Source organism: Cavia porcellus, unplaced genomic scaffold (genome assembly GCF_034190915.1).
Source record: "Cavia porcellus strain 051 isolate PalLab524CR breed Dunkin Hartley unplaced genomic scaffold, mCavPor4.1 scaffold_5, whole genome shotgun sequence".
NCBI lineage: Eukaryota > Metazoa > Chordata > Mammalia > Rodentia > Caviidae > Cavia > Cavia porcellus.
The window spans coordinates 108,724,435-108,733,132 of NW_026947488.1; the positions used below are offsets into that span (position 1 = coordinate 108,724,435).

At 42.2% G+C, this 8,698-nt stretch overlaps 1 pseudogene; it reads right to left on the bottom strand.

The window, feature by feature from the left end:
- Nucleotides 1-273: 273 nt before the first annotated feature.
- On the bottom strand, nt 274-1,987 carry LOC101787073 (elongation factor 2-like; annotated as a pseudogene).
- Nucleotides 1,988-8,698: the final 6,711 nt, after the last annotated feature.

The window sequence follows — 8,698 nt, forward strand, 5'->3', positions numbered from 1 at the left end:
TGAGAAAAATGACTGATGATTTACGCAGTTGATATTATGATTAGTTCCTGTATTTTAATTGTTTCTGTGGTGCTAGTCATGGTTGTTTTCCTGTTTGTCCAATATATTTGTTTGATTCAAAAAATGTTCAAAGTGAGATGTCAAATTTTAAGAAAAAATTAACTTACATTTCAGCAATATTTTTTGTTAATAGAGATTAGGTAATTAAAGAATTTCCTTAAAGGTTATCTCTCAATATACTAGAATAGCAGTCACTGGAATTCAACAGCAAGGTCGAGATAATCCTTTTAATTTATGTATTTTAAAATCATCTTCAAATATATGTGTAAAATTCTTAGATAATACAAACACATTTATACTAAAAGGCAGATCAGGGGTTGCCTGGAACTAAGGGTAGGGCTATATAATGTGTTACCTTCATGATGTTAAAAGTTTTGCAAATGTATACATATACCAAAACTCACAAAACTGTACACTTTGTGTGTACAGTTTATTGTATGTCAGGTCAAATTGATTGTTTTAATAAAATTAGGCATAGAAAACTACTATAATCCACCCTAGATTGCAGAGGTAGGTCATATGGGAACAAGGATTTATAACCTTTGACACTAGTGACTGCATCAAAAAAAAATAGATACATCTGCCAAATGATTGTCTTGCTAATTAAAAGGGAACTCTGAGGAGGTTGCCTGGGAATTATGTGAAGGTCAAGATATTCCAGTAAGGAAGTTTTCTGGGGGAGTATTATTAGTTTGGGAAATTTAACATGCAGGCCAATCTTAAATATTGACAAGGTCTTTTTTTAACTATAAGACCTCTTAAAAATGTAATGGTAACCTTGATTAGTCAGAGAAAAATAACGACTTATCAAGCTATCCCCAACCAGTTTATCTGTACTTATGAAATATTTAAAAATAAACAGCTACTTGGAAAATTCTGCAAAAATCTTCACATTCCCTTTTGTAAATAAAGGAGCCACTAGGAAAGCAAAATGCACTGTGACTGTGCACAGGTCGGGGTGCAGCCAAAGGACTCGTTGACCGGCAGGCGGGCCTCGACTACGAACATGGGGGTGCCGGCCACCTGGGACTCCTGGAAGACGCGGCCCCGCTTCCTGCTCAGGACGCCGTAGACGCGTCCAGCCCCGCTCCGGACGCTGGATCTCCACCGGGTACCGGGCTCCAGGAGGCGCGGCTGCGCGGTCGGCACGCCGGCGTAGAGGCAGCGCCGCCTTGGGGATGATCCGGCCCGCCGCGGTGGGCGGCGTCAGCACGCAGGGTTAGAGGGGACATCAAAACGCCCCGCGCGTATTCTCGCACAGCGCCCCCTCCTTGGTGGCCCACCGGAAGCCGGCCACCGCGCTGTCTTTGTTCTTGTTCAGGTGCTGCACCCCTTGGTGATGTCGGTGAGGATGTTGGGCCCGGTGCCGTCGGGCCGAAGCAGCAGATCTTGCGGGCCTCGGCCACGTCCCACTCGTACTTCTCAGCCAGGCAGCGCGCGCGCTGCTTGAGCTCCTGGCGGGCGGACACCTCGCCCTTGTGGATGTCCTCGGCCAGGCCGTCAGGGAAGGGCCGCGCCTTGATGTACAGCCGGTTGTGCTTGTTGGGGGACTTGGAGAGGCACATCAGGTTGGCTCCTCGCTCACCGTCTCAAGGTAGGAGACCACGGGGCCGATTTCTTGATGGGGATGCAGGCGTGGTCCTCCTCCAGGTCCTTGAGGCAGATCTCCAGGCGCCGATCACCAGCACCCGCGATGATGTGCTCCCCTGACTCCTCCATGATGCACTGCACCATGGGGTCGGACTTGGCCAGCCGCTAGAGCTGAATTGAGCCGCGCGGAGGATGGCAGCCACAGGGCGGAAGACAGGACATGATGGATTCTTTAACAGACAAAATAAATACCCTTTTAGAGTGTACAGTTGATGTTTTTATTCCTTGCATTCAACTCCAAGAATGAGTTTGGGGAAAACATGAAAAGATAAAAATAAAAAAGCTGATTATATCTGGAATGTGAGGTTCTTCTTTAAGAGTGAGTAATTTTAGTTTTAATCAATTCTACATTTACTACTACCTCCAAGAATAAAAATCAAACTTTAAGGGCAGGGGATTTAGCTCAGCAGCATAAGCACCAGCCTGGCAAGCTCAAGGTCTGGACTTCAATCCCCAGCAACAAAAACAAAAAGTAAAATTTACTTAGCTTATAACCTAACAAAGAAAATTATATCTAGTCCTAATTCTGTAAGTAATCAAGTATGTGACCTCAGACAAATAGGGCTAGTCTGTAGGAAAGAATATTATGCAAACATGCGTTTCTATTTATGAGAATTTGTAAGACATAATTATAGCATCAAATATAAAATCTTTTAGATTTTTCTACTTTAAATAAATTAGAAAAGTTTCCCAAAATATTAAATATATAGAAAAATGTGCACAAATAGGTGCTGTATCTCAACTGCAAAAAAATTTAAGATTAGTAGAAAATCTACAACACATTAACGATAACTATTTATTACTATTGAATTTTATAAAATTCTCTAATGTTCACGTATTTTACAATCAGAAAACCTTATAAAGTCAGTAAACTGTTAATAAAAGAAAATACATGGTTGTCATGCAAAGAGAGTACTTTAGTTTCCATCTGTTAGTTAAGCGAACAGTAACAATTTTTTCTTACCTTGCTCAGATAATCTTGCACATCAACACTTCAGAATCAAAGTATTATTTATATCTTGTGTCTTTCAACAACTGATTCCCAGGTACTATTTACCTCTTCTGCTCATTACGTCAGTCCAGTGATCTGGACCCCAGGATTACTGGTCAGTGGTGAAGGCAAAATTGCACTTGCCACAGAACAGGAAGTCTTCACTGCAGTGCAACAGGTGACAAGGGGAAGCAGCTCTGCAGCTGGCAGACACCTTATTGATGGAACCACAAAATAACTTCCGACATGACCAACAGTCATGTCTAGCAACTATACTGACAAGTCTCTATGGCTTTACTACCCAACACTTTTCCTGTGGGAAACCACCTCCTTCCACAGAGGGCTTGTGAACAATCATTGTCAGTTCAGAAGTGGCCACAACTGCATACAGCTCTGTAAAGCTCCCTATCTTTCTGAAATACACACAAAGGTCTTTCCCAGGGAAACTAGGATGTGTTTCCTCATTCAGGATTTACTGAGATCTAAGTATGTGCCAAGACAAGAGACAAAGGTATCTCTCCTCATTTAAAGGCGAGTAAATTTGACCCTCCTCTGGCAAGCAGCATTTTGAAAATATAATTAGCTTCAAGACATTGTAAAATTTGCATTTTTTAAAGAAAGGCAGACAAGACTTCAATCCTGAGGGGGGAAAAATGCTAATGGTTTGACCTGGTGAATTTACTTAACCTTTCTGAACTTTGATTACTTATTACAATGGAACTAGAACTATTGATATATTTAAACTCTGTGATACATACTTGTGGTTTCAATAAATACTATTGGTGTTTGTTCATAGCATATATTTAATGTAATAATAGAGGTGCTATTTACTTTAGATGCATACAGGAAAAATAGAATAATAAATACATAACCAGAGCAGTGATGCTCTTGAGAAATTTGATGGAGAAGAGACTATTAGTTCCTCAGTTACTAAACTTAAATCATTCTACACTCTCATATTTTAGTTTCTGTGTTTCTGACAGGAGTAATCTTTTCAGCATAGAAGTCTACTAGCAACTTGGTGACTATAAATTAAGATATTCTACATAGAACCATGTTTCTCTTACCAAATCAAATTATAAGAAAACAGAGAGCAAAACTTACATACTGTTAAATGTTATCTAAAAATCAAAGCCATAATCTTCAGGAAAATGGAAGACAACTCCTTACCATCAAGGAAATAAGAAGAGCTTATCTCCAGCCACCATTTCTTAAATAGTAGAAGATAACAAAATTATTTCTGAATAAAAATAGAAGAAAACTTTCTGAATGAGAGGCCACACATCTGCTGCTATTTCTTGTTGTTGACAATGAGGATAGATAGAGGCACATGTGAGAATGAGGGAGTGAAGTAATGTTTGGAAAAGCAATTGTATGTCTGCCATCATTTCATGTTAAACTTATTACCTATGTATGAACTGTAGAGTTAAGGAAATAAGTAGATAACCATTGAAAGATTCATCTAAAATTGCACCACAAGAAAGAGAGGTGGGGTTTGAAATCTAGTTTCCTGATTCCTAGACTCAGATTATATTAGCATTTTATCACAGGAACCAAATATTTGACATACCAATTTAAAGAGAAAAGCATTATCTGGGACCAAAGTTTCAGAAGTTTCAGTCATGTATGCTTCAGGGCCGAAACATCATGGCCAAATCCAAGTGCAGAAGGAAGCTGCTGAGTTCACGGCAGCAGGGAACACAAAATGGGATAGGAAACACATTTTCAGGTCACACTCCAGTGACCCAACTCCTCCAAAAATTTCCTGGAGCCTAACAGCACATTTAGCTATGAACTCATCAATGGATTAATCTGCTGATAAAACTAGTCCTCTCCATGAGCCAGTAACCTTCTAAAAGCCCCACTTCTGAACACATGAGCCTTTAGGGGACATTCTAATGCCAATCAATTACAATTTGCTACCATTGCATGCTTCCTAAGAGATTCCTGAGCAATGGACTAGGGTTAATACTTGGCAGACTGGAAAAAATAAGTATGCTTGTGTCTGTTAGATTGTTTTGTTATCCTATTCTGTAGCATGTAAAATAACATGCTTGTTTTGGTTACATTCCCCGACTTAATATAAACAATAGCAAAGTATCATAAAGAAATATATGATCTGGCCTGCAGATCAACAAGTTCAGAGCTCCTGGAGGGGAAACGGGGATTAAATAAAAGACATGGGGGAGACAAAAAGAGACGAAGGCAAGTTGATGTTAACCCAATCAAGCCTCCGGTTTATTGAGAAAATAATCACACCTTTTATAGGCTAAGGGCGGGAGCTGGGACAGGAAGAGGTTAAACAGATGAATACAACAGGGTTACCATCACATCCGGATAAGTGACGTAAGCAGAAGAGGATTATGGTTAATGTAGGCAGACGCAGTGCCCATAGGAGAGAGAGAGAGAGACATCTAGGCAGCAATGCCTGTCACTCGGCTCCCTACATCTCCTCCCTTTTTATATTATTTAATTAAGAGTATGGCAGGCCCTGTGAGGACAGCGTCTGTCTTAGGTCAAGGACCTCATTGCATGAACCCAACCAGGCCTTACCCGTCATGGGCTTGCAGAACAGCAGTTGGTCCTGTGCCTGTCTTAGGTGGCCGTTGGAATTAACATGCATGTCCTAGTTGCCCGTCTCTGACTGCCTGTCCATTGCCCCAGGGCAGTCAGGCCACATCATCATATGGGCCACTCGTGGGAATTCCTTCCCTGTAGGTTTGTTGATCTGTCATCTCCAGCTGATGATAGTGTACCTGAATGGGCTTTGCCATAAATGTGTCTGTCCGGTTATTAATGAACATCATAATCCTCTGAAAAATACAAGACTCACAGAAATGAGATACAATAGGTCAGCTAGGGGACCCAAAAGGGGGACTAGGTAAGGGAAAAACTCTCCCCCCCCCAAAATCAAGGAGAAGGGGTTGACAGTCATTTGTTGGAGTCTCTGTATGAAGTCATTTTCTTGTGTCTTGGAGCATGCCTTGAATAACACTGGATGTAGTCTATTTGGCTGGTGTATGTTCCTCCAGACCGAGAAGAGCCTCTTCCACAGTCATGGGGTTTTGTGCATGGCTGTCAGCAGTTGTAGTCTGTTTGGCAGGGGTCAAAATCCACCATGGGTGTGGTGTGGCTCAAGAAGGCTGGCTAAGCAGCATAAGGCTCCAGGGAGATGTGTCACCTGTAAGAGAACACAGGGGATTGTGCCTCAGGAAATAACATTATTCCTGGGCGTTACATGGGGTCTTTGAAGAACTGTCTACTTGCTTTACGAGGCATTTAGGTAGCCATCTAGCTTCTCTATCTTGTTGAGAGTAAACACACACTGAACCTCGTCCCCAGATAAGGACTGGATCAGGGCCATTCCACACATTGGTTAGTGGGTCTCTCCATAAAACAGATGCAAACCATGTTTGAGTCTGAGTATGCAAAACCGAGATGCTGCGGAGCAGCCTGAAGCATCCAGGGTCAGAAAATTTAAAATAAAAAGAGCATGTGAAAGGACATTTTTAGGGGACCCCTGGGTGGGGTACCATGTCTCCCTTTTTATTTTATCTATGGTGAATTTAAGAGAACAATGTGTACGTTCAACAATGTCTTGTCCCTGAGGATTGTAAGGTATACCTGTAGTGTGGAGGATATTAAGGCTTTTACAAAATTGAGCAAAGGAGGTGCTGGTATAGCCAGGGCCATTATCGGTCTTGAGCTGTTGAGGACATCCCAGAACTGAGAAGGCTGACAGCATATGGGCTATAATGTGTTTAGCAGCTTCTCCAGTCTGGAGAGTGGCAAAAATGAAGCCACTATAAGTGTCAATGATGACATGTACATATTTTAGATTGCCAAACTCATTGAAATGGGTAGCATCCATTTGCCATAAGGCGTTAGGAATTAAACCTCTAGGGTTGACTCCTAGGTGTTGAACAGGTGAGTGGATAGCACAAGATGGGCAATTTTTTACAATTTGTCTGGCTTGCTCATGGGTAATTTTGTAGAGAAGGCGGAGGGTGTGAGCATTGAGGTGGTGTAACTGGTGGGCTTGTTGGGCCTCAGACACCTTGGAGTCCTGAGCCATAAAAACCTGTGCTCGTACAGCAACATCAGCCAAATGATTTCCTTGGGCAAGAGGCCCTGGGAGGTTGGAATGAGCTTGCAGATGACCGATAAAGAACTTATGACGGCGAAGCCATATGAAGCATTGTAATTGTTTGAACAGATTTGCAGCTGGGGAAGCATGACATATAGTAGCAACAGTCTCTAATAATGGAACAGACTGGGCAAGATAAGCACTGTTAGTATACAAATTAAATGGTTGGTCAGAGTAAGCAGCAAAAGCTGCAAGAATAGCTTCTAACTCTGCTAATTGTGCAGAGGAAGTATCTGCCTGGAGGGTAGAAACATTGTCTTGAGATACATAAGCAGCCCTTCCGGAGGATGAGCCATCAGTGAATAAAACCAGGGCACCCGGAAGGGGTTGTGAAGCTGTGACTTTAGGGAATATAAATGAGTGACGATTAGCAAAGTCAACTAGCTTATTTGGAGGGTAATGATTGTCAATAGTCCCTGAATAGCAAGCTAAGGCAATAGGCCACACTTTCATACTCTGAAGTAGCCAATCTATTTGGTCTTTTGTAAAAGGTTGAATGATAATATCTGGTTCTTTGTCAAAGTAACATTTCCCCTGCTTTCTACCCTGGATTATTAGGTCTGAGACAGCTTGGAAATAAGGCAAAAGTGTTCTTTTTGGAGAGACTGGTAAATGGACCTACATGAGGGGAGCTTGTTGCCAGAACACTGCTGTAGGGCAAAGCTTTGTATTAAAAATGAGAAACTGTAAAGGCTCATTGTAGTCCATAAAGGAAACAGTTTGTTGAGCAATAGCCTCTTCTACTTTACTGAGCGCTCTCCTGGCATCAGGTGTAAGCTCTCGGGGGGAAGTTGGATCTATGTCTCCCCGAAGCAGTGCATAAAGGGGCTGTAAATCATGTTTAGTTAGTTTTAAAAATGGTATGAGCCAATTAATATCTCCCAATAGTTTTTGGAAGTCATGAAGTGTAAAGGAATAGAGAAAAAGCAATCTTTTAAGATCTATGACAATTTTAAAAAATCCTAAAGGAATGGCACTGGGTGAGGGGAGGCCCGGCTGTAGGGGCCCCATTAAGACCATTGTCTTATTTATCGCCCTAAGGTCTTGTAGCAGCCTCCACTTTCCTGACCTTTTCCGGATAACAAAGATAGGTGTGTTCCAAGGGGAATTACTAGGAACAATGTGGTCTGTATCTAACTGGTCCTGCACCAGCTGTTGTGCGGCTGCAAGCTTTTCAGAGTTAAGGTTGTTTTTAAAGGCTTATATGAATCCCCAATTTGCCATGGAGGCACACGTAGTAGTGGGCTGCCATCTTGTGACCTGCTGATCATGTCAACAGGTGGAAGTGGTGGCAGATCACCATGTACGAGGACCTCTAACAGGCCATCATTCTCTGCATCTGAGAAATCAGAGGCTTCAGATTTTTTTGAGGACGGTTTTGAGGTAGATTTAAGGGAGTCGCGCAAGGCAGCCTCACCTAGTGCAACTGTCTCCTCAACCTGAAGGTCTGCATGCCTCTGGGCAAGCAGCTCAGAAATTAAATTCCAATATGTAAAGGTGGTCACAGGAACCTTTTTTGGACCGAAAACTCTATAATAATCTTTTAAAACATCTCTTACTGTATTCCACCTCTTGGTATCTATAGAACCCTCTAGGGGGAACCAAGGGCAAACCTTATGAATAAACTGAAAATACTGTAATAATTCTTTTTTTTCAACCCTTATCTCTCTTGTCTTTCATGCCTTTATAAGGCCTCCGACAAACACTTCGTGTTCGCTCAATACTTGACCCATGTCGGGAAAGGGAAATGGGGTTGCCGTTCACTCACCGTGACTCGCGCAGGACGTCGGGTAGTTGTCTGCGCAGGTCTCGGCACTTGATTTAATGTCCTGTTGCTTTAAGCTTTAATC